Raw genomic sequence first — 27,778 nt, forward strand, 5'->3', positions numbered from 1 at the left:
CTGACATAACAACGGAATAGACTCACCAGATAAGGACCTAACAAGCGCCTGACATGCTGATCTAACCCCAATCTTTAAAAACTGCTGTTTTAAATAAAAACCCCAAATTGTAATCAATTTAGGACACACACATACTATATAGACCAATGATTCTTGTGGCCATCGGTATAATCCACAGTTAGTATCTGCCCATTGCTCAATCCAGGCTGCATGCAGTCTTTTGTCAGATTTATTCCAATTCGTGGATTAAGAATTTTTTTTTATATTACCAGAGATATATGCTGTCAAATAGGGCTGAATTCATAATGATTGATATGAATTAATCACATACCAAGCATGCATTTTCCCCGCTAATGCAGTTTTATCCAACATAAATGATTCAATTGTAATTTTATTTTCATAAGTAACTTATAATTGGATGGTGTCAATTGCTTGCAGACCAATATCCCTTAGGCATGTTAAAATATTGGATTTCCATTTTACAGTATGAATAGACAAATTTATATCAATTCAGCAGTAATTCTCCAGGGAGGGAGGGACTGCAGAAAACATACAGTACATACATTTAAAAAAACTCTGGCTGATACCAAGCTCTGCCTTTGGAGACCAAACTCTAGTCTTATTCCTGCTTGCCCTACTGACCTGGGAATCCCAAAAGTTGATTTAAAAGCATTAAGTCTAAACATTTTACAACTTTCCCCCTGGTTATGGGAGAACCATATAAAAGAGTTGGTTCTAGCTTAGCTTTAATAACTTTAAGAATGATGGGCCATATGAAGGTCATTTGTGTTTTGCGATTCTCAAATTGTGATTTTTGTGAAATCTCAATTAGAGAATCGCAAAACGAAATGTAGGTAGGTTTAGCAATTTTTTTTGCGAATCCCAAATATTCCTTATTTGCGAATCGCAAATTGAGATTCGCAAATAAGGAATACCTTCTCATTCATTCCTATGGGCTAAGAGGCCCATAGGAATGAATTGGAAGACATTCTCAATTTGCGATTCTCAATTAGAGAATCGCAAATTGAGAATGCAATTTCAGGGTTGCAAGGGTGTCAATGGGACACCCTGTTGCACCCCTGAAATTAACATGTGTGCACATGTGGCCCACATACATGCCCTAAGGGCATGTATGTGACCCACATGGCACTTTGAAAAATGGCAAAAAGTGAATTTTTCGAAGAAATCGCAATTTACCACCAACCTGAAGTTGGTGGTATTTTGCGATTCCTTAAGCCACAATCTGCACAACTTGGGTGCTTCCTACATTGCATTTAAGGCATCGCAATTTGCAATTCCTTGAATGCAATCGCAAAATAAGGAATCGCAAATTTAGCAATTCCTTATTTTGCATGTGGCTTTTTGTGTGCTACATAGCACACTGCCTTAATTGTGATTGCAAATGCTGAAAATCTGCGAATTTCAGCATTTGCAAACGCAATTATACTTCCTACATATGGCCCATAATCATAGGATTGACAATTCAGCAATTTTTTGGAACATTTAAAAGCATGAATTAAAACCACAGTTTTCACCCTTAGATCTTTAAGATGAAATTTAAAAGAAACTCTGTTGTTAAACACCACCCCTAAATATATGTCTCTTTCAACAACATTAAATGATCCTGCTCTGGCTCTCAATGTTTTAAACTTTAGCTTGATAAGTCCAATATTCATGATTTTAGTCTTTTTAACATTCAATTCAAGGCCATTCGAGTCTAATAAATATTTTTTTATGAAGAGGCAATTTTTGGCTATATAGTTATCAAAAGAATTTATAAGTCGTTGATGACCAATAGGTGTGTGCTCAGAAGGATAGTATCATCTGCATATTGGAGTTAGCTAATTTGCACTTTCCCCAACCTTGGCACATGGGCATTTACAGGATCTAAATGCTGAGCAAGATCTGACAAAAATAAGTTAAAAAGGCAAGGAGCAAGGACACACCCCTGCTTTAGGCCATTATGTGTACTAAATTTTCCTTGTTCATGAACCACCATCACCCAACTTGACTTGGACCCAGGTATCCGTATACAGAAGAATAATGGCCTTCAACAGTTTGCCTGGGATTCCCCATCATAGTAACTTTTTCCATAACAGATTTCGTGGCACTGAGTCAAAAGCTGCCTTTAAATCGATAAAGGAAATAAATATATATATTTTTTTTAAACTGCTTTCTCAGCAGTAGAGTTGGTGCCAACAGGTTGGTAGTGGTAGATTGGCCCTTCCGAAATCGAGTTTGGTTAAATAGAATGATGTTTTCATGCTCAGCCAATTTTTCCAATTCTATTAATATACTTAAAGCAAAAACCTTTGCATCAGCATTCGTTAACGGGAATAAATTATAATAACCAGGAATGTCAACCGTACCACTTTTATTAATAGGCTGCAAGATACTGCCCTGCCATGATGCAGGCATGTTTCCAATGTCAATATGTCTTTAAACGAATTGGACATATCAACATTTGCACAAAACAAGGCATTAGGTATCCCATTAGAAAGCGGTTCTCCATTTGTACTAAGCCCATGTAACAGAATAACGAATTGATTACTACTCTTACACTTTCTATAATATTATTCATATCAAGAATTGAATCACTAATTTTAACAGGAGAAGTCATCCCCTTACACAAGCCACTCTCCATATTAATTGTTGATTTACTCTTTTCAATGTAACCACAACACATATCTTATTGATTTGCCCCTTGACTCACCATACCATACGATTTTGCAATGAAAGTTACCCAGTCAGTCTCAGAGACATTTACACAGAATGCCCTATTGCCCCCCTTTCAAGCTTATTAATTATTGTCCAGAAACTTTTTTGAATCATTCTGCTTGGAGGCGCATACTAGACTATTCCAAAGTCCAGCTTGATAGTTAAGTTTAGCCTTCTAAACTTCACATTTGTATACTTTTCTAATCTCCTTCATATTTTCTTTATAAACAGAGTAGGAATGATGAAATCTATGAGTATACACATCCCGCACAGCTCAAATTAAGGGACTTTTTTAACCGATATAGCTTGGGGGAAAATCATTAGTTTGTAGAAAAATATTGTGACTTGCCTTTTTGGAGTTCATGTAAATGCTTGAAATGTCCGCCGGCCTGACAGACATTTCAAAATTTGGCAGTTGGGACCTCCTCCATGGAAACTGAGTAATTTACTCCATTGCCATGGCAGAGTATGACCCAACTGCCAAATATCAAATTGGGCCCATGGTCTCTATTTTTGCAACCGCTTTATCACTTTATATGATTTAAATAATTAATTCAAATAATGAATTGTCTGCACTTTTCTACATTTTAATAAATTAAAAGAAATCTGAAATTAAATAAAACAATCTAAAATAAAATTTATTAAAAAAAATACCATTTGAAGTAGCCATCTGATTTGCTAATATTCAAGTCAACAGACATTAGGGAAAGTGCATGCATTTGGAAGGGTAAGATTTTCTCTTCTAACTCCAGTCACACACACATTGACAAAATGATATATGTTTGGGTATTTAGGACGGCAGGTTTACTATTATTGTACTGCAGCATAAACCACAGAAATTGCAATACCTTTTAAAGAGTCACATTTACTATTCTTACTCCACTTCCACAAACTTTTGATAAAGTGCATTCTCTGTTAGGGAAGTGTGCCAAGCTCGCAGAGGGTTAAGTGCAGGATAATTTAGGGACTTTTGTGACCAGACTGACAAGAAATGTGTTTAATATTTCAGTAGGGAGTCGACCTTTTTCAATTAGTAACCCATATTCTTACATTGCTGTTCAGTGATGGGATGCAGGACTTGTGTTTGTCCTGTGGTGTCACACAGTGAATTGTGTACCACTGAAAATCCTTAATATTAATTTTGCATCAGAGTTATACTTTTTACATCCCCTTGATTTGCCATATTTTTCCTTTTTTCAAATGTAACTTCTGACATATTTTTACACCTATGACCCTTGCTTGCAAAGATGTAGTTGGATCACAGCATCATTGATACCCTTAAGTGTCTACTTTGAAGACGCTCTGCGAGGAGAGAGATATGATTGTGAGGTAGAGGGCCCCAAAGGTGGACTTTCAAATTGCCTTCATAGCCTTTGAGGATGCTTACAGCATTCAAGTTGCAACAGAAAAGCACGATGTTGATTCTGAGGAACAGGAGGTAGACATTGATGATGAGAATGAGGAAGTAATTGGCATGATAACAGGCTGACAACTGCGGCAGGAGTAGGAGGACAATGTTCCCACAGAGGTCATAACTCCTGCCAGGGCAGGGAGCAGTATGTCTTTTCATAACATATCTTCTGAGGATTTGGAGTCCAGGATGTAGTGTCTTCCCCAGACTGGGTTCTCACCAATGGCTATGCCACACACAGTGCTTAGTCTAGCACGTCTTTTTTCTTCTGCGTGTAACCTCCAACTGCACATTCTAAACCTACTTTCAATTACCTACGCTCTAATGCTAATGTCACAGATCTATGCAGTCCATCTGGAGCCACAGATGTTTTGTCATTACATGCACACACGACACTCGTTCTCCCCCTTTGTTAAAAAAATAAAAACATTTGTACAAATGTATATACAATTGAAGCAATTCAATGAGTCTTCATGGCTCATGGATCACAGCTCCTGACTGTGTCTGCGGAACCTGAGGAGCTGAAGTAGAAATGTCCATGACTGGTGTTGGAGGTGGAGAGACAGCAGCAGTCTGTGGTTCCTGACTTGTCCTTTCACACCCAGTCTTTGCAATTACATCAGTGCTTGCTGGGTGATGAGCTGCACATCTTAAATGCGAGTAATCTTTTGTAATGGGCACCGAGGATGCTGTGAAGTCACCATGTTTCCTTTGCTGGTCATAACATGAAAGAGTTCAACATCGAAAGGAGCATCATACTTTTGTTTTCCATGCTGACATAAACAAACTCAATCTCTTTTCATGAAGGTGCCATCTCATGCATGTCCACTCTTGTCTGCTTAGGCTTCCATTTTCCCCTTATGACACAAGTCTTTCATTCGTGTTTCTTCCTCAGTATTTGTTTTTCTGTTGGTCCATTGTGGTAACCTGGCCTGATGCCACAGAGCAGTTCTGTTCTGATGCTTCACATTAAGATGACAGAAAACGTTTTGTGGTTCCGACTGTGGAAAGGTGGGCTGTTGTCAGACTTTGAAATTGCAAGAACACCCTGAAGATGCTGTTTAATCTCTCAATAACACGTTCTTGAGTGATAGATGAGAGAGCTTCGACCAATGGAAAATGGTAATGTTCATCAACGACTACCATCAGGTGATATCCATTGTCAAGAGGACCCAAGAAATCCACTGCACTTCAATCCCATGCATGCCTTGGCAACTCTGACATGCTTAACTGGTGTGGAATGTTTTTCAACGGCAGGTAGTTGCATAGATGGCAGGTCTTTCATTTCTTTTCAACCCTCTTATTAAGATGTGGAAACCAGACTTGTTTGGTGGTAACAATACCACAATATCCCTCATGGACCTCTTCAATTATCTATTGTCAAAGACTCTCCAGACTGACAATTCTTGACCCTCGAAGAATAACACCTTCCTGACTAATGGACAGTTAATCTTTGACATTCTTATTCTTTTGATATTTACTGTCGCTGGAAAGAGACCGACGGAGCTGGTACCAAGCCTGAAGTGTTATTTATTTTATTTTATTTTATGTGCTTATATAGCGCCTGACTAGATCCCCGAAAGGATATCTCTGCGCTTATGATGGAACAATTACATTTGACCTGCGCCTGATCATAAACAGAAATAGTAAATCATAAACTGATTAGCTGGAAGAGAAAAGGTGAGTCTTAAGGTTTTTGCGAAAGGATAAATGGTTGGTAATGAGTTTCAGTTGAATGGGAAGGGAGTTCCAAAGGACAGGTCCTGTATGTGCCAAAGCACGACCTCCCTGGCGAGATTTTTTTATTTTTGGGACCTGTAAAAGGTGAAGATTACTTGATCGAAGTGATCGGCCTGGTACATAGGGTAAAAAAGCTTTAGTCAAATATTTGGGGCCCTTTCCTATCAGACACCTATGGATAGTACACAGAATTTTAAACTTTGTGCGTTGCCGCACTGGTAACCAGTGAAGTTTGGCTAGTAGGGGGCGGGAGGGAGTTCTAGATGGTACATTGAGAACTAACCTCGCCGCAGTATTTTATACTAATTCAAGTTTGTTTGTTATAATGTAATCAGTTTCAGCATTTCGATATCTTGACTTGTGCCAATGACAATTGTGCCATCAAAATGGCAGGTAGAGTCCTTGACTTCTATATGAAATTTGTGAAGGCTTCAGCCATCTAAGAATGAATGCCAGGGCATTGTAGAGGCACTTGTGAAAAATTGGCAGCAATTATTTCCCATGCATGCCTTGCCTTGGGAACTCTGACTTGCCTAGATGACAGGCCTTAAATTCCTTTTCAACTCTTTCATCAAGATGGGAAAACCAGACTCCATGAGTCACAGACTGTTCATCTTTGTTATTTTGATACTTTTGATATTCACAGTCGCTGGTAAGATTTCGGGGGTGCAGGTGCCAAGACTGATGTGTAATGTCATCAGTTTCAGCATGTCAATATCTTGACTTGTGACAGTGACAATTCGGTCCACTGAAATAGCAGCTGGAGTGCTTGATTTCTCAATTAAATTTATGTGGGCTTCAGCTGTCTTACAATGGTTGCAAGGGCATTGTAGAGGAACTTGTGAAAAGTAATTTTATAAGCCAAAGAAAGGCAGTAGGGCTATCAGACAATCGCTCTAGTATTTATCTGTAATAGTTCATTAGTTAGACACGGACACTCAACTGTTTGTGAGTTTACCACCAACTAATCACTACACAAAACTACTTAGCACATAGAGGACAGGGAATATCTATTATCTGCACGTGTTGTCATTGATAATATCATTAATATTTTTTAGAAACTTCACATTTCCATAATTGATGATGTCCAGACATCATAATTAATATAGACCAAATATATAAATTATCCAACCCGTAATTACAGCAGTGCACATATTTAATACACAGGAGTCATGGAATCTTGATGAAAAAATCTTGATTTATTTCTATTCTTTTTGTAGATGTAAACATGAATTCAGCCCAGCCAATGAGTTTCGTTCTGAATGGACTTCATCAGGGTTGTAAGTAAATGATCAAAACCAGGTGTATCATCTCTAGTCAAGGCTTTGCATTTTAATTGAGTGGATCCCAGACGATAGTATCAAGGATGAGCCATCAAAACTTCTATGTTCAACTCCAATTTATTTATTCCAAACCTCCATCTTCATCAACAGAAGTGGATATGTTACGAGCAATTATTTTGCTCTTCCGTGGATCCAAAGCAACAGCTACCATCTACCGGGTTTAGAGTGTGAATCCTATGTATTTCAAATGTACACTCCCATAATTACAGGTTGGATCATTTATATAGTTGGTCTATTAATAATTATGAAGTCTGGGCATCATCAATGATGGAAATATGATGTTTCTAAAAAAGAATAATGATATTATCAATGATAATAGACACTCATGTCCTGTATGTACTTGTGAAAAGTAGTCTGCAATTATTTCTCCATGCATGCCTTGGCAACTCTGACATGCTTAATGAGTGATGAATGGTTTTCAATGACAGGCAGTTGCATAGATGACAGGCCTTTAATTCCTTTTCAACCCTCTCATCGAGATGTGGAAACCATACTCAGTCTCGGAGAGGTTGTTTGGTGGCAACAATTCCACAATATCCCTCATGGCTTACTTCAATTATCTGTTGTCTCAGAGTCTCCATAATGACAATTCTCAACCCTCGTAGAATACTTCTTGATTTATGGACCGTTCATCTTTGACATTCTTAAACTTTTGATGTTTACTGTCACAGGTAGGAGGTTGAGGGTGCTGGCACCAAGACTGATGTGTAATAATGTCTTTCAATTTGAGCATGTCACTATCTTGACTTGTGACAGAGACAATTTGTTTCATCAAAATGGCAGCGGGAGTGCTTCATTTCTCTATAAGATTTATGCAGGCTTCAGCCATCTTAGAATAGGTGCCAGTGCATTGTAGAGGCACTTGCAAAACTTAGTCTACAGTGTTCTCATCTTTGCCTGGACGATGCCCGATGGTGTAGTTGTACTCTTGCAATTGCAGGTCCCAACTTTCAATGTGAGAAGGATTTTTTGCTTTTGGGTTCCAAAGATAGTTAGTAATGCTTTATGATTGGTCACAGCATAAATGGCTTCCCATACAAGAATACGTTGAAAAGTTCACAAGCCCACACCACTACCAAGCGCTCTTTCTCAGCTTGGCAGTAAGCATATTTAGTTTTGCGGCAAACTTCAGTTGGTGCATGCCACAATAAGTCTTTATGCATTTGGGTGTCTGCTATGCTGTGCAAGGATGGCACACACCCTGACAGGGGAAGCATCAAAAACAACCTCAGTATGAAGCTTTGGATTAAAATATGCAGTTTCAGTAGCATTCTCAATAGCTTGCTTGATTTTCTGAAAGCTTTGCTCATACTCATGTGGCCATAATAAAAGAAACATTCTTTTTAGTCAAGCACCATAATGGCACACTGACAGTTATAAAGTCTTGTATGTATTTATAGCAGTAGCTGGCCATGCTAAGGAATAAACATAACGTGGAAACATCTTGTGAGGGACTGGCAGTTGACAAAGCTTGCATTTTTGCAGGATCACGTATCATGCCTCCATCAGAAAAAAATGGGAAATGAACTTTGACTTTGTCTTATGGAACTTACATTTCTCAGATTTCAAAGTTTAACCATCATCAGTGAGCAACTGATACGCTTGAGTGAGAGATGTGTCATGCTTCTGTGCACTCTGAAAACCAATATGCTATCACTGTAATTGAAAGCATTCATGACAGGCTGCTTGATACATTGAATGACAACTTGGAGTAACTCTGCTGTTGATGACACACTAAATGTTGTCTTTGTAACAAACAGACTAACGTTTAAAAATGGTTGTAATATATCTGCACTTCTTCTCAAGTTCCAACTGATAATATCCTTTATTCCAATCAAGGCAAGAGAATAACCTGCCCCATTCAATTCTGTTACCATGTTGGGAATGTGCGGACCTCTTTCAAAGGCCTTGCTATGAACATGTGCTCACCAGTTCTGAGTAAAGGTGATAAATGTCCCACCATTGGACAGGTCTGCAAAGGCTGTGGAAAGGAGAACATTTTAGTTGATGGGTTGCATGGCGAAAAGACAAAATGGCCACTTGAATGCTTTGATGGAGGCACACGAGTCACGCATGAGTAGTTCCTTTGGGAAAGCATTGTTGATTTTTAGGTTACTTATCCCTATAATGTCACTAGTTGAAGTGCCCTTCCCAGCCCAGGTACTCACCAATGACTATACCACACACAGAGCTTAGTATAACATGTCTTCATTCAAGCATTCAACAGAGGGCCAAGAGAATGTTTTGAAAGATCAATAGGTAGACATGAAGGATGAGATGAGGAAGGAAAGGGCCTGGCTACAGGCTGACAACTGTAGCAGGAGGAGGGTGGAGGGCAATTTGCCCAAAGAAGTGAGAGCTCTTGCCAGGGCAGGGAATAGTGTGTCTTCTCATAAACCTTCCTTTGAAGACCTGATCGACACCCTTGCACCTGACATCGCATTCTTCACAGAAACCTGGACCAACGCCACTTCCGTCCCGACATCGCCACTGCCATACCCGACGGCTACAAGATCCAGAGGAAAGACCACCCACACCACCCAGGAGGAGGACTCGCCATCACACACAAGACCTCCCTCCGACTCTCCACCTCCAGCATGAGCGACCCCCACTCCAACACAGAACACCTCCACTTCCAGATCCAGAGCAGCCTCAGGCCCATGCTACGCGGCACCCTCGCCTACACACCCCTGGTACCTCGCACCCAGTGCACAACTACCCAAGCTCATCGCATCCCACACCATCACCTCCATGGACTACATCCTTCTCTGCACTTCCATTTCAACAACCACAGCGACACCGACTCCACCACCCTCCTCTACAACCTCGCCAACCTCGGACAGAAGCAGCTCGTTGACCCTCCCACGCACAGAGCAGGACACACCCTCGACCCCATCTTCACAGGAGGGACAAACATCCGATTCATCCACACCACCCAACCCCTCTGGATGGACCACCATTGCGTAAACTTCACCTTCAACACCACCACAGCACCAAAGCCCGCCCCACGTCCGCCATGAAGGAACTGGAGCAAGATCACAGAGGATCATCTCATCACTACCCTCCTCCTAGATCCCCCTGCGCCACGACCGATGCCAACTCCACAGCCAAAGAACTTCACCGCTGGATCTCCTGCTGCGCCGACAAGCTCGCACCCGTCCACCACCCCACCAAACAGTGCCCACTGAAGGCCGCCTGGTTAACCACAAGACTACAAGAAGCCAGAAGCTCCTGCAGACGCCTCGAGAAAACCTAGCAAAGCCGTAAAACCACAGAAGCCCTGATCAACCACAGGAGTGCCCTGAAGGAATTCTACCAGCACATAAGAGAGACTAAACGAACCTTCATCAGGAACATTATCCACACCAATGCAACCGACGTTGAACGAAAAAAAAACTGCAGAGTCAAACTGCAGTTCGCCAAACCCTTCAGTGAAGCCACAGACGTCACACCTTCCCAGGAACTCTGCAACAAGCTCAGCTCCTGCTTCCATCTGAAGATAAAGGCCCTCTATGAACACACACTGGACACCACTCCATTGCTTACTGCCTTCAACAAGCCAACCCTCATGACCTGGAATCCCACCACCGTCAAAGACATCACCAAAACCATGATGAACACCCAGTCAGAGGGCCCCTTGGACCCCTGCCCTCCACACATCTACCACAGGGCCTCTGCCACCATCGCACCCGAACTAGATGGACCATCAATGCTTCTTTCAAGTGCTGCACCTTCCCAGATGCCTGGAAGCGGGCAGAGGTTAAACCCCTCCTCAAGAAAGCCACAGCTGACACAATAGACCTGAAAAACTACTGGCCCATCTCTCTCCTCCCCTTCGCAGCCAAAGTCACTGAGAGACTCGTAAACGCTAAGCTGACCGCCTTCATTGAAGAGAACTCCACCCTTGACTCCTCCCAGTCTGGTTTCCGCAGCAACCACAGCACTGAGGCCACACTCCTCGCCGCCACTGATGACATCCACATGCTATTCAATAAGGGACACACTGCAGCCCTCAGCCTACTAGACTTCATCGCCCCGTCTCACATTGCATTCTCATAGCCAAAGACTTCATGATGCTGGAATTCAAGGAATTGCCCTCAACTAGATCCAATCCTTTCTCTCCGGCAGAACCCAGAGGATCATACTCCCCTTCCTCTCCAAACCCACAGAGATCAATTGCGAAGTACCTCAAGGCTCATCACTCAGCACCACACTTTAAACATGTACCTGGCCCCCCTTGCTGCCATCGTCAGACAGCATGGGCTCAGCATAGTATCCTACGGCAATGAGATCCAGCTCATCCTCTCTCTAAGGAAGAACTCCAAAGACACCAGACTCTGCTTCCAGGAAGGAATGAAGGACGTCACAGCCTGGATGAAAGATAGCTACCTGAAGCGCAACTCGGAGAAGACTGAGGTCCTCATGCTTGGACCCTCCACCTCAGCCTGGCAGCCCTCTGCCCTTGGGAGCCCACCCACCCCTACAGACCATGCGCGAAACCTCAGAATCATCCTTGACTCCTCCCTCAGCATGACTCACCAGATTAACTCTGTCGCGTCCACCAGTTTTAATTACCTTTGCATCCTCCGCAAGACCTTCAAATGGATTCTCCCAAATGAACCGACAGAACTCTGCTACACAAGCTCCAAAAAATTCCAGAACGCTGCAGCAAGACTCATCCTTGAGGCTCCACAGCACGAGCACATGACACAACACCTACGAGATCTCCACTGGCTCCCTGTCGAGAAGAGAGTCACCTTCAAACTTCTCACCCATGCCTACAAATCCCTCCACAACATTGGAACCCAAATACCTCAACCTCCTTCCACATACCCAAGAGGAACCGCCGCACCGCCGACCTCGCCCTGGCAGATACCCCCCCACATCTTCAGGAACAGGGCAGGTGGAATAGCTTTCTCCTCATAGTGGCCAAGACCTGGAACAAGCTCCCATTGGACATCAGATGCTCCCCAATCCTGCACACATTCAGGAAGAACCTCAAGACCTGGCTCTTCCACTGACCGGGGCAGCACCCCCATGCCTTGAGACCCTCACGGGTGAGTAGCGTGCTTTATAAACCCCTGATTGATCTGAGGATTTGGAGGACTGGATGTTGTGTCTTCCCCAGCCTTAGTACTCACCAATGGCTATGCCACACACTGTGCTTTGTATATCTTGTCTTCATTCTTATGCATGTTACTGCAAACACAACATTCTAAACCTGCATTGAATTCACTAGGCTCCAATGCTTACATCACAGTTCTTTCTTCATGTCCATCAAGAGCCACAAAGTTTCCGTCAGTGCATGCTCACTCAATACTACACAGGAGAGCTCAGCAAAAGCTCAAGTTGCAGCTGACCTAGTGGAAACTAACGGCAGAGAAAAAGAGAGAAGCTGCAGATGAAAAAAGCTGACTGTGGAGGAGCAGAAGCTAGCCCTTGAGTAAAAGAAAATTCTGCTAGCTTAAGAAGCAAGGCAGAAGGAGCTGGAACTAAACAGATCACAAAGTTCCGTATCAATGGTGGCAGCAGTAATATTGTTTATATAACAATCAATGTAAGACTGTCAACAGACATAAGAAACGGATGCTAAAGCCTTAAATTCAGAAAAATTATAGAATTGCTAGCACCAGAAAGGATTACTAGTATAGTGAAGAGGTAAGACACACGTGCTCAGAGTGAACTAAAGGGACCCTCGGGCCCCAACTAAAAGCTGGTAGCCAGTTGTCTTCATTGCGTCCCAGATAGTTGAAAGTAAAATCAGAATTAGTGCTTTAAAATGACTTAAAAAGAGTGTGGACTACTCCTCAAACAATTAATTTTAATGAGAGGGTAGCTCTAACTCTGTTAAAACCAGTGAAAAAAATGGACTAATAAGTGGTTGTGTTAAATTGAACCATTAAGTCCTAATAGTAGTGAAAAAAATAATAAAGAGAAATGGCAGTAATATTGTGTCATATAGAGACAGAAGACTCCACATCCCTAAATACCTGAGGACTAGTTATGTAGTGAGGGATGATATTTGTGAGGGGTTTGCTGCATATGAGGTAACCCTATGCACGCTTTGGGTCCCAGAGGAGGACTGAGTGGGTTAGCCTCTGGAAGTATATGCCAAATGTTTGGAGAGATACCTGCATGAGCTTGGAAGTAGCTGACCAGATGTCCTTCATTCCTATGAAGGTAGCTCTTGTCACCCCGATTTGATCTTGCCCTAGACAAGTATAGATTAAAATGTAGGGACAGCCAAGAGCTCTCTAAACAGACTTTGGTGGATTTAGTTTAGGGAATAGTTGGGTGAGAGGTTAATGTTGATGGGTGGTTTAACCTGATTTTAAGAAAGCACATGCTCAGTAATTGTTTTACAGTATTAGTTCAACACATGATAGACACTAAGCTTACTGTACCTAAAGAGTTTTTCAAAGGAGGCAGATGTCTAGATGAGCACTACAATGTCTAAGAAGGTGCTAGGGGATCACTAAACTGCTGAGAAGGGCCCCTATTGAAAAGAAAGAGGGGGGAGATAAGGATTAAACCAAAGTCACACCCTCAACAGAAGAAAGCTGCTTTACATAGGAAGAGGCTCTCCCTAAGTGCCATGAGTGCTACTGGTACAGGCAGTTTAAGGGGATCCCACCTGCTAGAAGAGGCAGCAGTCCCCACAACTGGGCATTCCTAGAAATGCCAAGTGTATTTCTTGGGAAATAGGTTGCTACAGTTTAGTGTGATATGGTAGAGTGTCCCTGGGTGACAGGCAGACAGTACTAAAGGCTCACATACCAAAAAATACTAAACGTATAGGCAGTGGGTCACCATCAATGGACAGAGGGTGGTGGCTTTGAAAGACAAAAGAGCCATCATATCTACTGTGTCATCTGGTGTCCTCCGAGCAAGTAATCCCTAATGTATTCCACCAGGTTGGGACAGCTGATCACCATGAGAGTTGCTACTCTGTGGCTCTGGTTCCCTTTGAACCCTGGGAGGTCTCAGGTTCATTAAGGGTAGCCGAAAGTTCAGACTTTTTTGGAATTATCTGCTTGGGGATGACATGGAGCACATCATCTGGAAAGAGATGGAGCTGTGATTAACTTGAAGATGTTAGGGTTTTCAGCGAGGGCATGCCTGGTCACATGATCCATAGCAGCCCAAGAGGGAAGTCAAACATGGAAAAATGGCTCAGGTACATGCCAAAAACATAAATGTAAATTGATACTTGTATAGCGCACTACTCACCCGCAAGGGTCTCAAGGCGCTTGTACGAATACCGCTGTGGAACCCATCCTGGCTTTCCCTGTGAGGCATCCACTCCTGGGCACCCCCAAGGTGGAGGCCAGGCATCCTTAGCGTTGTGGGGGCCGTTGTGGAGATTAAGCAAGCTATTGCCCAGAGTTGCAGAGTGGGACTCCATGATTGGAGTAGGCACTGTGGCGAGAATTATCAGGTCCGTGGAATTTTTGAGCCCAAGACCCGCCAAGGCGGGGAATTGAACCCTGGTCCTGGGCTATACCTCTGTATCAGGGTCTGCCACTCTAATCATTGCGCCACACTTCTCCACAGAGAAAGGGCAGGTGGTGTTGGGTGTGGGAAACCAGCCTCTCAGATTTCCATAATCAAGGAGGAGGCTGAACCTGGTGGTAATGCCCAGAATCTACAGGGAAAGACATTACTTCCCTCAGGGTCCTCCCAAGTGGGTCAGACCACAAAATTAAGGGGGGGGATCCCAGGCACAGTTCTGCAAAGGCACAGAGGGAGTGCCTACTCTTGATGGCCTGTGGTGACAGTGCGAAGGCCCAGGCAGTCGCCAACACATCTGGTGATCACTAGATCTATTGGGAGAATGACCTCCTGGACAGTGAACCTAAAGTTCCTGAGCCTATACGTTGGTGGTTCCTCTGTGCTACAGACCTTCTCACTAGGTGTGGGTCATGACATACCCCAGGCAAGACATCTGGGGACGCCAAAAACGTAGCAAAATGTATTACCCACTTTTATTGGCCCGGGATGTGAATGATCTTAGATACATTCTGCAGATCTTGTCCTACCTCTCTGGCCAGTGGGAAGTAAAGGACAAAGCCAAAGGCCCCCCTGCTTCCACTTGCCTGTAGTGGGAACACCTTTTTTTAGGGTGGGTATGGATCTTGGTGGGCCACTGGATCTCAAAACTGTCCTAGGCAAATGGTTCACCCTGGTCTTGGGGGACATGTCACATAGTATCAGGAGGATAGTCCTCTGAGAACAGTGACCTGTGCTTGCAGTGGCCAGGACACTGATGGGGATATTTACCAGAATGGACTTCACCAAGGAGGTTGTGTCAGACAGAGGCACCAACTTCATGTCTGCCTACATGAAGCCCATCTGGGATAAGAGGGAGTTGCCCAAAAGTTCCTCATTCCAGTCCACCCCAAACAAACCGACTTGTTGAAAGGTTCGTCTTGTTATGCCTTCTTTATGCTTATAAGGAGGTGCCTCAGAAGGGAGTGGGTTTCAGTCCCTTTAAACTTCTGTTTGGTCACTATGTGAAAGAACCTCTCAGTGGTATGAAGAATAAGTGAGACCAAGCTTCCAAGAAATCCCCTCAGGATGTCGAGATCTACATGTGGGCTTCCAGGTCTCAGATGAAGTGCAACTCATAAGAAGCGACTAAGAACATGGAGGCCAGCCAGGAAGTGATGGAGCACTGGTACAACCAGAAGATCACTCTGGTGAAGTATCAACCACGACAAAAGGTGTGGGATTATGGAGCCTGTGGAGCCCCAGGCTTAAAGCACCAGTGGACTGGGCCTATAAGGTCAAACAGATGAAGGGAGAGGTTGTGTATTTGGTGGCCGTCACACATCCAGGAACCCCTTAAGGATCCTGCATTTAAACTGCCTCAAGCCCAATTTGGAGAGGGCTGAAGTAACCATGCTCCTGGTAACAGATGATGATGTGGAAGAGCCCCTCCCCAACCTCCTATCTGCCAAAGAGCAAGATGAGTCAGGCAAAGGAGGTGTCTTCTCTCCAACACTGACCCAGGGATGAGGAACTGTTGCCACTTGTCATGGCAGTTTGAGTCACTTATCTAGGTGTATCTATGATATTGACACTGAGATGCTAGAGTGAGGGGTGATTGAGCACTTCAAGCCTTGGTCAGTCTAGTGGTTCTCCTACCGAAGGTCTCCAAACTGGGCACTCCCCCAGAACTCGGGTTCTGCATGGATAACAGCGGGCTCAATTCAGTTACTAAGACTGATGTGTACCCCATAGGTGATGAGCTCATTGGCAAGGTAGGAGCTGCCAAGTTCCTTTGATTTTGTATCAGGATACTGGTAGATTGCCATAACCAAATACCCAAGGTCTAAGGCAAGGTTTGCATTTTTCACCCCACAGGACCACTTCTAGTTTTGAGTCATGCCCTTTGGGTTAAAGAATGCCACCGTCACTTTCGAGAGATTTGTCAACTAGGCCCTAGCTGGACCAGAGGACTTTGTTGCCACCTACTTGGATGAAGTTGCAATCTTCATCTCTAGTTGAGATGACCATCTGCACCACCTCTGAGCCGTGCTTCAAGCTATGCAGAGAGGAGGCCTGAGTACCAAGGCAATTAGGTACCAGATAGGCATGGTTCTTTGGTATACTTCAGGCTTCTTAGACCTCAGAGTTTAGTACAGGAGATTTTCCTGGGATATGGAGCCATTGCAGCCACCTTGGCAGATCTGACTCCCTAATAACTGCCCAAGAAGGTGACATTATAATTTTGCAACTTGGAGGAGGCCACACCTGCTCAAGGCAACAACTTTTCCAAGTAGTTCAGTGTAAAAATAGGCACTTCAGAACATAGAATTAGGGCTTTACTCTCACAGCTAAAAGATGAGGCTACTTCCAGTGGGAACAAAGGTGGAGTGCTACAGAAAGGGAAATCATTCCAGTGGTCTGGGACTGAAGAAGTTGAGGCCATACTTGTTTTTGCCTCACTTCTGGATACAGACCATAGACGCCGCAGATGGCTGATGCAGATGAGGGGTGAGAATCTCAAACTATTCAGGTGGTCAATCTTCCTACAGGTAATGGATTTTGTGGTGGAAAAACACCAGTGCTGATGGTCTATCAAGGTTTCTCTGCCTTAGCAATAAGAGCTCCCACAAGGGTGGGTAGTTTCCCCTGATTTCAACCAGAGTGGGAGGGGGTGGGCACATGTTAGACATGAGACCCTTGGCTTCAAACTCTCCAAACCTTTTGCCTTAACTGCCTGATTTTGACTGAACTTGTTTTTATTGGCATTAGGACTGTGCACTTCACCCATGCTAGCCAGTGCGGTAGAACATGCTAAAATTGGCAAACACCTAATTGACACATTTAATTTACTTGTATGTCTATACAAGTTAGTAATAAGATAGTAAGTTAGTAGTAAGATAGTAAATATAACTACATGTAGCCAGAATCTGTAAATTAAATTACTATTGAGCTGCTGAACTCATTGTGCCACCCACTGAAGTAGCCCTTTAAACAAGTCTTTAGCCGGTCACTGGAGTCCATTTTAAATTGCATTTTCAACCTGCCCAAATAAACCATTTACCAGGCCTAAACCTTCCTTTTTAAAACTTATAATCCAGCCCTAAGGTAGACCCTAACCTCCCATAGGGCAAGGTGCATGACATTTAAAAAGTAGGGCATTTATTTGGATGTGAGGTAAGATTTACAATTCTAAACCCAACCCAACATAAAATGAAAAACGTGCACATATTTGGACAGTCAGATGTACTATTTTAATTCCAATCCCAAAAATCATTCAGGAATTGCATATATGTGGTTGAAAAAGGGTCAAATATACTATTCTATGTTCAGTCCCACAAAAACTAGGGACAATTCATACATATTTGGATCTAGAGGAGGGGGTGTTAGATTTCATTTTAACTCCAGCCCAATATAATTTCAAGAAAGTACATATATTATATCAATAATTCATACATATTTGGACCTAGAGGAAGGGATGTTAGATTTCATTTTAACTCCAGCCCAATATAATTTCAAGAAGGTACATATATTATATCACAACTCCAGTAGTCCAAGTAGTCCAGTAGTCAAAGAAGCAATGGGAAAAGTACATATGTGCTGTCTATTATTATCCCCGTGTTTAGAAAGGGCCAAAGGGGGATCCAAGGTGCTACAGGCCAATATCTCTATTAGATTCCTCTGTCAAAATTCTAGGAAAAGTAATCTTAGCCAAAATAACAGCCTGGGCCTCCGAGAAAGACATCCTATCAAATGCGTAATACGGCTTTAGAGGTGGCAGAGGCATGGAGGACCAATGTCTAAATTTACATTTAATAATAAATAAATACACGGTCGCTGCTAAGGGCTCAATTTTTTTGGCCTTTATGGATCTGTCCACGGCCTTTGACCTAGTTAATAGGTCGAGGCTGTGAACCATGCTTTTAGATCTAGGCCTTGATCGGGCATTGGTGTAATTTTTGCCCGAGCTGCACAAGGACCTGAATGCAACCATAAGGATGACATAGGAGGGGAAATGTACAGCAGGGCTTAAATCAGGAAGGGGTGTGTGCCAAGGGTGCATATTGGCCCCTATGCTATTTACTTTATACATCAACTCTTTGGAAGATAATTTGGTAACGGCGACAACAGATATTCCGCATGTGGGAGGAACATCCATCCCAGTACTCCTATATGCAGATGATGCCGTTTTATTAGCACAGACCCATTTAGCGCTACAAAGACTACTAAACTACTTTGGGGACTTTATGAAATCATTGGACTTAGTGATTAACAATGGATAATCGCACGTTATGTCACTGGGCTCAAGAAAAAACAGTATCAAAACATTTTACTGCAATGATTCTGCAATCTCTAGAGTGAAAGTCTTTACGTACCTGGGGGTCCAGTTTGACGACAAAGGGTCTTGGGTCCCCCAAGTTTCCACTAAAGTAACAGCTGTGAGAAGATCGTCCGCTGCAATATTAGGCTTTGCTAAGAGGCTGGGGGGTAAACCGTGTGAAGTGATTTTATCCATATGCAAAGCTAAAACCATCGCAATTGCAAGGTATGGGGCTGCAATATGGGGCTACAAACAACGTGATGCCACCCAGAGAGAGGAGAATAAATTCCTCCGTGCCCTTTTAGCCCTTTCCCAATCATCGCCTACTTTTGCAGTCCACCTTGAATTGGGTATGGGATATATCTCAGACATAATTAACATAGCTCCTATCTCATTATGGATTAGAACTTGGCTGAACCCCAATCTTACCCTAAATCATAAGATCTTTAGGGACTGTATGAAGTTAGAGAAAGTTAAGGAAATCCAGTGGTTGTCCTTTATTAAAACAACATTTAGGATTCTGGGGCGTCCAGAGATTTATACAAACCCAGAGGGTCTGATAAAAGCTGACCTAAACTGGGTTAAAGCTAACTTCATAAAGTTTAGAGAGCTGGAGAGGTAAGCGATAGAATTAAGGAAACCGATGGTAAGGGCCCATTATCTGCTTATTTCGTCCCTATCCATTCAACCATATCTTATTATGGTAACGATTCCCTTTCACCGATGGCTGCTAACGAAATTTCGATTTAATCAGATTCATTTGTTATTAAGTGATCTGAAGGGCTGGAGTAGGCCGGAGGATGCTGCACCTTGTAAGTGTGATGACCGCTCTCTCCATGACACGATGCATTTCATGTTTTTTTGTCCCTTTTATATTGTGGGTCAGTCAAAGTTTATTTTTCCACTGTTAAAAAACAAGGGTTTTATGCAGTCTAAACCAGCACTACTCTATTTACAATTAATGGAATTACCGGTAGTCATGTTTGGTGTTGCAAGTTTTCTTGTTGCATCTATTCGAAGTAGGAAGACTAGATTAAAAGTCCAAACGTTGCCAGATCACCTAACACACTGAGTTACATTGAAAGGGAAATATTGATATAATTGTGAAATAGTTTTTTAATGGCAGCAAATATATGAAATTCTGGCACAATTTCTGAATGCATGGTATACAGACAAACTGATTTTTATGTGATATTGTTTTTTTTAAAAATGTTTTTAATGAGAATTCATCAAATTCCGAAATTATGCAGACAGACTGATTTTTTATGTGATATTGTTTTTAAAATGTTTTGTTATGAGAATTTATCTAATTCTGACACTATTTTGTATTATGTATAGTTTACTTTTATAATTTTTATTAATCGAATAAAGTGGATTTTGATTTGATTTGATTTGATTACATATGTTAAGAGGGTGTTAGATCTGTCAGCCTTTTGTTGGTCTTCCCCCACACTTATTTCCTTTGTCATGTTACCTTTTTCCTGAAATTTGTTATTGTTCGCTTTAGGACTTTGTGCACTTTACCCCAGCTAACCAGCTTGTGATCTCTCCTTTCAACATGGAAAAATTGGCTTCCACCTGCTTGGTATATTACATTTACTTATTATTCCCTTGTAGAGTGGCACACCATATACCCAGGACCTGCAAATTAAATGCTACTTCAGGGCCTGCAGCACTTATTGTGCCACCCATTTAAGTAGTAATTCAAAACAAGTTGCAGGTCTGCAATTGCAGCCTGAATGCAGTTTTAAACTGCCAATCCAACCTGGGAATATTACCTACTTGCCAAGAATAAATTGCCCATTTTATTGCATAAATAATCCCACCTGAGGTAGGCCCTATATAGCACATAGGACTGGTCGATTGTAATTAAAATAGCAGACATGTACTTTTAAATTTTACATGTCCTGGTAATGAAAAATCCTAAATTAATTTTTCACTATTGTGAGGCCAAGGTCTCCCAGAAAATAACATTGAGTTCCCTTGTTACATTCGTTATGCACTAACTTTTGATTAGGAACATGTGAAAATGTCATGCCCAGCGTCTGAGAAACTGTAATTAAAAATCCTCTTTAAATGTAAACTTTTAAGCTACAATTTTGAAAATGTCACATTTGGAAAGTGAGCATTTTCCTCCTACCCATTTGGTCCCTGCAGCCTGTCCTGTGTCACATGACTTATTTAGTTAGCAGTTCGACTTTGTGTGTTCCTCCCAGACAGCCACACAACAGAGGGATTAGGTGTGGCTGAATGGATCATCAACTGGTAGGATGGAGGGGCGCAGCTGGGCACAGCCATACTTGCTACTGAATAGGCTGTGCTCTGACTTCACATAAAGGGCTTGTCTTTACTGCTTTGTTAATGCCACCAGTTTGGAGCCAGGACAGAGGAATCTCAAAATGTCAAGCCATTCAAAAGGAATTCTTTAGAAAAGTGTCCTACTTCAAATAGGCACCAGGCATAAAAATGGAACCCTCTGACCCACTCTTCGGTACACCCCTCAGCCTTTGGAATACTGTAGGACTGCAGTGCTACTCTGCTGCAAGAACACCTGCTACTCTGCTGCTCCACTGCCCTGCTGCCCTGTTGCCTTGAGGAAACAGAAATTTTATGTGGCCAGTGTGTCCCCCACCTCGCACCCTATATATGTACCTATGCTCCATGTATGTCCATGTTATCGTGTAATTCCCTTCCCGTGCCTGTCACAATAATGCCTCCGCATTTCCGTCTAATGTTAGCATGTCAGTTATTAGGCCTTCCATGAATGAAACATTAATTCTGCACTGAGGCATACGTTGCCAATGCATTTACATGATACACGTTTAAATATCACGAACCACACGTTTTTGTGGCCCAGCCGAGCCAGGCCCTGAATTCAGGCTCCGGGCCTCTTCTGTCTCTGAAAGCTGTAGTTTAGGTATGCATCCCTGACCTCTCCCTCACTTCCTGCTCAGCCGAGAGGTGCCCAGCCTGGCCTGCCTGCCTGCCAAGATGGTATTTTGCCTACATGTTATCTGCTCAGCCTCCGCAAAAACACATTCCAGTCTAGTGAAATAGGTAAACATTTTCCGCCTGCAGAGCATAGGGCCTAGCCTTCCTGTCTCCATGCAAGTGATTTACTGAACCCATTGCCATAGTAGGCCCATGGCCCCCACGTAATGCACGAAGAAATATATGCACACACTAGCATTTAGTGGTGAACAGCCTTTTACTCGAGAGACCTTTACTTCAGACAATACATCCTCCAAACACAAGATATCAGATATGCCAAAGGTGCAGGTCGTTCTGACATCCCAGACTCCAGACTCCTCTACTAGTGCTAAAGTCAGCCCCCAGCTCTTCCCAGTTACACGTCAATTTCACGTCATGATCAGTTGCGCGCACATGTAGGGTAAAGGTTTCTGCTGACCCTGCAGACCTCCTCTATGCATCCACCCACCTATGACACACCTATGACTCGTCAAGTGAACACCCACGTGTACGCCTCTTTACACGCCTTCTTTTACGCCCATGGGTACTTATCTCTCTTTTCACTTGCACCGCCTGGAGTGTTCCGCCTACTGTATTCATTGCAATTATGTGGTTTTACTATATATAATGTGTGATGTTAATAAAACGTTAGATATCCCTTCTTGAACCTTAGTGGTGATGGAACCCGATTCTTATTGACTCGAGTCATTCAAATTAAAGCCCTTTTGACTCAGATACCACGGACTCTGCCTCTCATTTTATGAGCTATCCTTATTGTTATTAATGTATAGAAAAATACAGGGCAGTAAAGACAGGGCAGTAATTTCTTCATTTCCAATAATTCCATTTTCGTCAAGGGTGTGTAAACATATACTCGTTGGAGCACACCTGCGTTAGTTCTAACGGGATGAACCTCTCGTAGGGGATTCTGTCTGTCTATATAGAAGGTCTTTCTTTCTCGGTGTGGAACAGTAATCAAGTGTGGGGTCAGAAAAGTCATGTATTTATGTCGTTGATCTAGAATGACATTAATTAATTCGGTACCTAGACCTCTCCATCTTGCTAGGAGTAAATCGTCCAATAATTTATATAAGGGTCCTGGATCAGAATGCTGATTCTCGTACAGTGTGATGAGATGTTGAATCATGTAAATACCAGCTAAACGCTGTTCTTCCGGAGGAAGACTCAAAAATGTTTGTGCTACTATGTCATCCTTATATATGTTAGAATTTCCAGCCCATTGGACTGCTGACCGGGCTAGTTCCTGTTCATGCATAGTACTAAGTTCGCTACTCCCTACTCGTTTTTTCAATGCTTGGTCAGTGGCTTGGAATATGTGTTCAAGGGAATATTGTTCTGGTATGGGAGAAAGAGAACGTTTCTTGTATTCTAGGCGTATGGGTCTATCAAAAGGTCTTGCCCTACCTACGTAATGTATTTTACTTGTGTCCTCAGTTACTAAATCATCGTCCTCTGAGACTTCGTCATCCTCTTTCTCGGCTTCTTTCTCAGCTTGTTCTTTCTTGTGTATCTCAAGAATTTCTTTACGAATTTTTCTGTACATTGCTTCTACACAACTCTGTTTATCATGTTTACCAGCAGCTATGTTGTCACTCCAGTTTGTCATGACTTTAGTTACTTCTTTATTTGGCTGGTCTTGTTCCCTGATCAAACAATTAACCAAAAACTGTAAGAGCATACGTTGAAGCTCCACTTTTCTATGTGCCATGGCCTCGTGAATACTTTCTGGTCCCTCCCCCGTTCTAATGAAGTGGTATATTTTATTTAAGTGGTCTTTCATGTCTGGTAAAGTAATCAAATAGTCTGCAACTTGTCTTAAACGTATTGAGTATATGAGCATTGGACCCTCACCTGGTACTGGATCATATATACAATCAGTAAGGAACTGTCTAAGGGATTGGTATGTCGCTGGTTTTGGCGTGTGTTGTAGTGCTAAATCTCGTAGTGATGATCGTTTTCATGGTGGTGGGGTGTGCGGTATATCACTAGAGGGCCCCCCTCCCGATGCTCCGAGACTGGAATCGCCTTGGCTTGAATCGGCTTTTACTGTCAGCGCTGTCGTTGGTAATGCGGGTTGATCTTGTACTACGGGTGCTATGCGAAAAGGGTTGGTAGGGACGGTGGCAGGAGGAATAGTGGGGGGATTATTATTATTAGTATTATTGATAGGGTTGGGAGGAGGTATATTTTCATTTACATATTCTGGAGCAGCGTCGTCTAAATAGGAGGAAAGAAAAATATCCGCTGCGGTCTGTTTATGACTACGGAGTTTAGTCGGAATCAATGGTGGCGGCAAGTTACTGGGTACTTCCGGGGTCACTTTAGGTAGGCCCTCGGCGAGGAGGGGATACATGCCTTTAATAAGGGCATTTCTTTGTCTGTCTAATTGTTCTGCTTTAACCCGTTCGCCTTCTTTTAATAGTTCTTTTTCTTTGGCTTTTTCTGCTGCTTCTCTACTTCTCTCTGCTTTCTGAATTTCTTTCTCTGTTCTTCTATGCGCTTCTTTACGCCACAATTCTATGGCATCTTTCTGGGATTGTCTAGCTTTCTTTTTCCACAGTGCTTCCTCTACTCTCATAATGCAATCGGCATCCCATGTCCCTGAGACAGGCCATCTATATTTGTCTTCCAGATCCTTCGTGTAATCTACCCATAAATCTAAGTACAGTATGGCATCTAGGCCATGCTTGTGATACATAAAATGTCCAGGAGTGTCCCTAGGCGGGACGGGAACTGCCTCTTCGAGTATCCCTTTCCTGGTTCCTATCTGACGTAATTTCGAAAACAGCGGCATGTTTGAACTAGCTTGAACGAAAACACAATAAGCACAATAATAGACTGCAAACAATCATTCATACCACGACATTAAAACATTACAGATACTACCTAGTACATATAATAACACAATTCAATAAAATCCTAGAACACAATACTATACTGGATGCACTGCTAGAACAGTACAGTCATACCGGTCTCATAAAGAGACACGTCATTACCGCATCCACCTAAATGGACACGTCTTTACTGGATCTGTGTACCCAGACCCGTCTTGACCGGGCTCAAACAAATGAACCCGTCTTTATGCGTTCCCAACAACGGTACTCACCGGGAAGCAAAACTGAAGGCCTCGGAAACTCGATACTGGACTGGACTGCTACGGCTTCTTGCTGCGCATGCGCCTCGGAAACAGGTGGGCCTCCGGATACCTCGGACCTTGCTCTCTCGGCTTGGGCTCTGGTCGGGACAGTCCGCAATCCTCACCGCCTCGTGCGGATGCCTGGTCGCAGTCTCCGTCTCCTCCGTGGGCCTGATGGAGTTAGCAGGAAAACCTGCGAATGTGCACAGAAGGGGTCCGTCACGGCTATAGAAGGGGTCAGGGGGCTGCGGTTCTTTCCAGAGAGCGTCGTTGGGCACTGCTGGACTCTCATAATAAAACCGGTCACCATGAGGAGGCAGCGACTTCGACTGTCCTTCCTTGGACTCAAGAACATACACTTGCATTTGATGAATTGAAAAAAGCTCTATGTCAAGCACCAGTTTTAGCGACACCATGTTACAGCAAACCTTTTACACTTTTTGTCACTGAACGCGATGGCACAGCATTTTCTGTTCTCACACAAGATCAGGCAGGAAAACACAAGCCTTGTGCTTACTTTTCTAGTACATTGGATCCAGTGGCCCAGGCCCTGCCTGCGTGCCTCAAATCAGTTGCAGCAACAGCTCTAGCAATCAGACAAAGCGACTCCATAGTGTTAGGACATCCCCTGACAGTACAGGTTCCACACTCAGTGGAAGTTCTCTTGAACAGGACACAGACACAACACTTGACCATAGCAAGACTGACAGGATATGAACTGACACTGTTCCAGCCACACATAGAGATCAGACGTTGCAACATTCTAAACCCTGCTACACTTTTGCCCTCGAGCACAACAGACCCTACACCACATGACTGTGTGGAAGTAATTAACACAGTGACTAAGCCAAGACAAGACTTGACAGACATTGCATTACCCGACCCAGACCTGACACTTTACGTGGATGGTTCATGCATGAGAACAAGCACAGGAGAGTTAGTGGCCGCATATGCAGTGACCACCGATACTGAAGTCATAGAAACACGACGTATTGACACCCTGTCTGCTCAAGCAGCAGAGCTCGTCACTCTGACCCAAGCCTGTATACGAGCCAAAAATCTGAAAGTAAACATATACACAGATTCACAGTACGCATTCGGAGTCGTTCACGATTTTGGTGTCCTCTGGCAAGAGAGAGGATTTCTGACCTCTCATGGAGCTAAGATTCATCAGGGTCCCCTCATTCAAGCTCTGTTAGATGCAATACACTTGCCTACAGCCATAGCCGTTATGAAGTGCAAAGCACATACTAAAGTCACTGACACTATTTCCCAGGGTAACGACCTGGCAGATCGAACAGCCATATTTACAGCACAGACTCAAACAGATATTCCAACTGACACGACGAAGACTGAAGTACCATCACTGACAAATGGCATGACAGTCAGGGATCCCTTACAAGATGTACTCGACATACAGACACATGCTACTCCAGACGAAATCAAGAAATGGACTGAACAAGGAGGGGTCCAGACAGATCAGGGATGGATGACAAAGGGCAAAGCCACATGGTTTCTCCCCGACTCCATGGTTCAAGTTATCATAAATACCGCACATAGTCCAGCATACTTAGAAGAAAAAGCCATGTTAGACAGTATACAGAACATCTGGTTCAACAAGCATTTACATGCAGCAGCGAAACAGAAAGTGCGTACCTGCATGATCTGTTGTCAGTTCAATCCAGGCAAAGGCATTCCCGTGGAACAAGGTGGATTTCATCCTCCTGACCACCCTTTTGAAGTCCTCCAGATGGATTATATTCAGATGGATAGATGTTGAGGATTCAAGTACGTCCTCGTAGTTGTATGTGCTCTATCTAGATGGACAGAAGCGTACCCAGTCCCAGATTACACTGCTGTGACCACTGCCAAGCGGTATTCACCCGTTACAACGCAACTTTTACTCCGCACTACCATTACAACGCAGGCATTACAACGCATGACATTACAACGCATTGCGCTGGGGGGCGCTCTAGGATAAGAGGTAAGTTTAATTTACTATCCAACACCTTCCCTAGGGTCCACGGGGACTGGAGTTAGAATAGTAAATTATACTTACCACTATCCAGCACCTCAAAGCGCTATGCGTTGTAATGGTATGCATTGTAAAAACCGCGTTGTAATGGTATGCGGAGTAAAAGTATGCGTTGTAACGACATACATCCCTGCCAAGCAGTTGGTCCGTGAATTCTTCCCGCGATACGTTTTGCCCCGTGTCGTGTACTCAGATAATGGACAGCCATTCTCTTCTGAATTAATGAAACAAGTATCTCTTCTGTTAGGGTACCAGTGGAAATTCCATTGCGTACGACATCCAGAGGCAGCAGGTCTCGTCGAGAGACACAATCAGACTCTAAAAACACGACTAGCGAAGGTCTGTGCAGAAAAAGGTGTGGATTGGATGGTAGCCTTACCGGTTGCCCTCTTTTACATGCCTATGGTAGCTCATTCCAGAACCGGACTATCCCCGTACGAGGTGGTGTTTGGTAGACCGCCGAATATGTGGGGTACGCCTATGCCGCGCAGAATTACTGATGTTGACAGTAACATGCTGACAGATTACCTGGCTTCCTTGATGTCTGCACTACTCTCTTGTCGTTCACAGGTTGCAGCAGCCTTTCCGGACAACA

The sequence above is a fragment of the Lissotriton vulgaris genome, chromosome 7, assembly GCF_964263255.1.
Source record: "Lissotriton vulgaris chromosome 7, aLisVul1.2, whole genome shotgun sequence".
NCBI lineage: Eukaryota > Metazoa > Chordata > Amphibia > Caudata > Salamandridae > Lissotriton > Lissotriton vulgaris.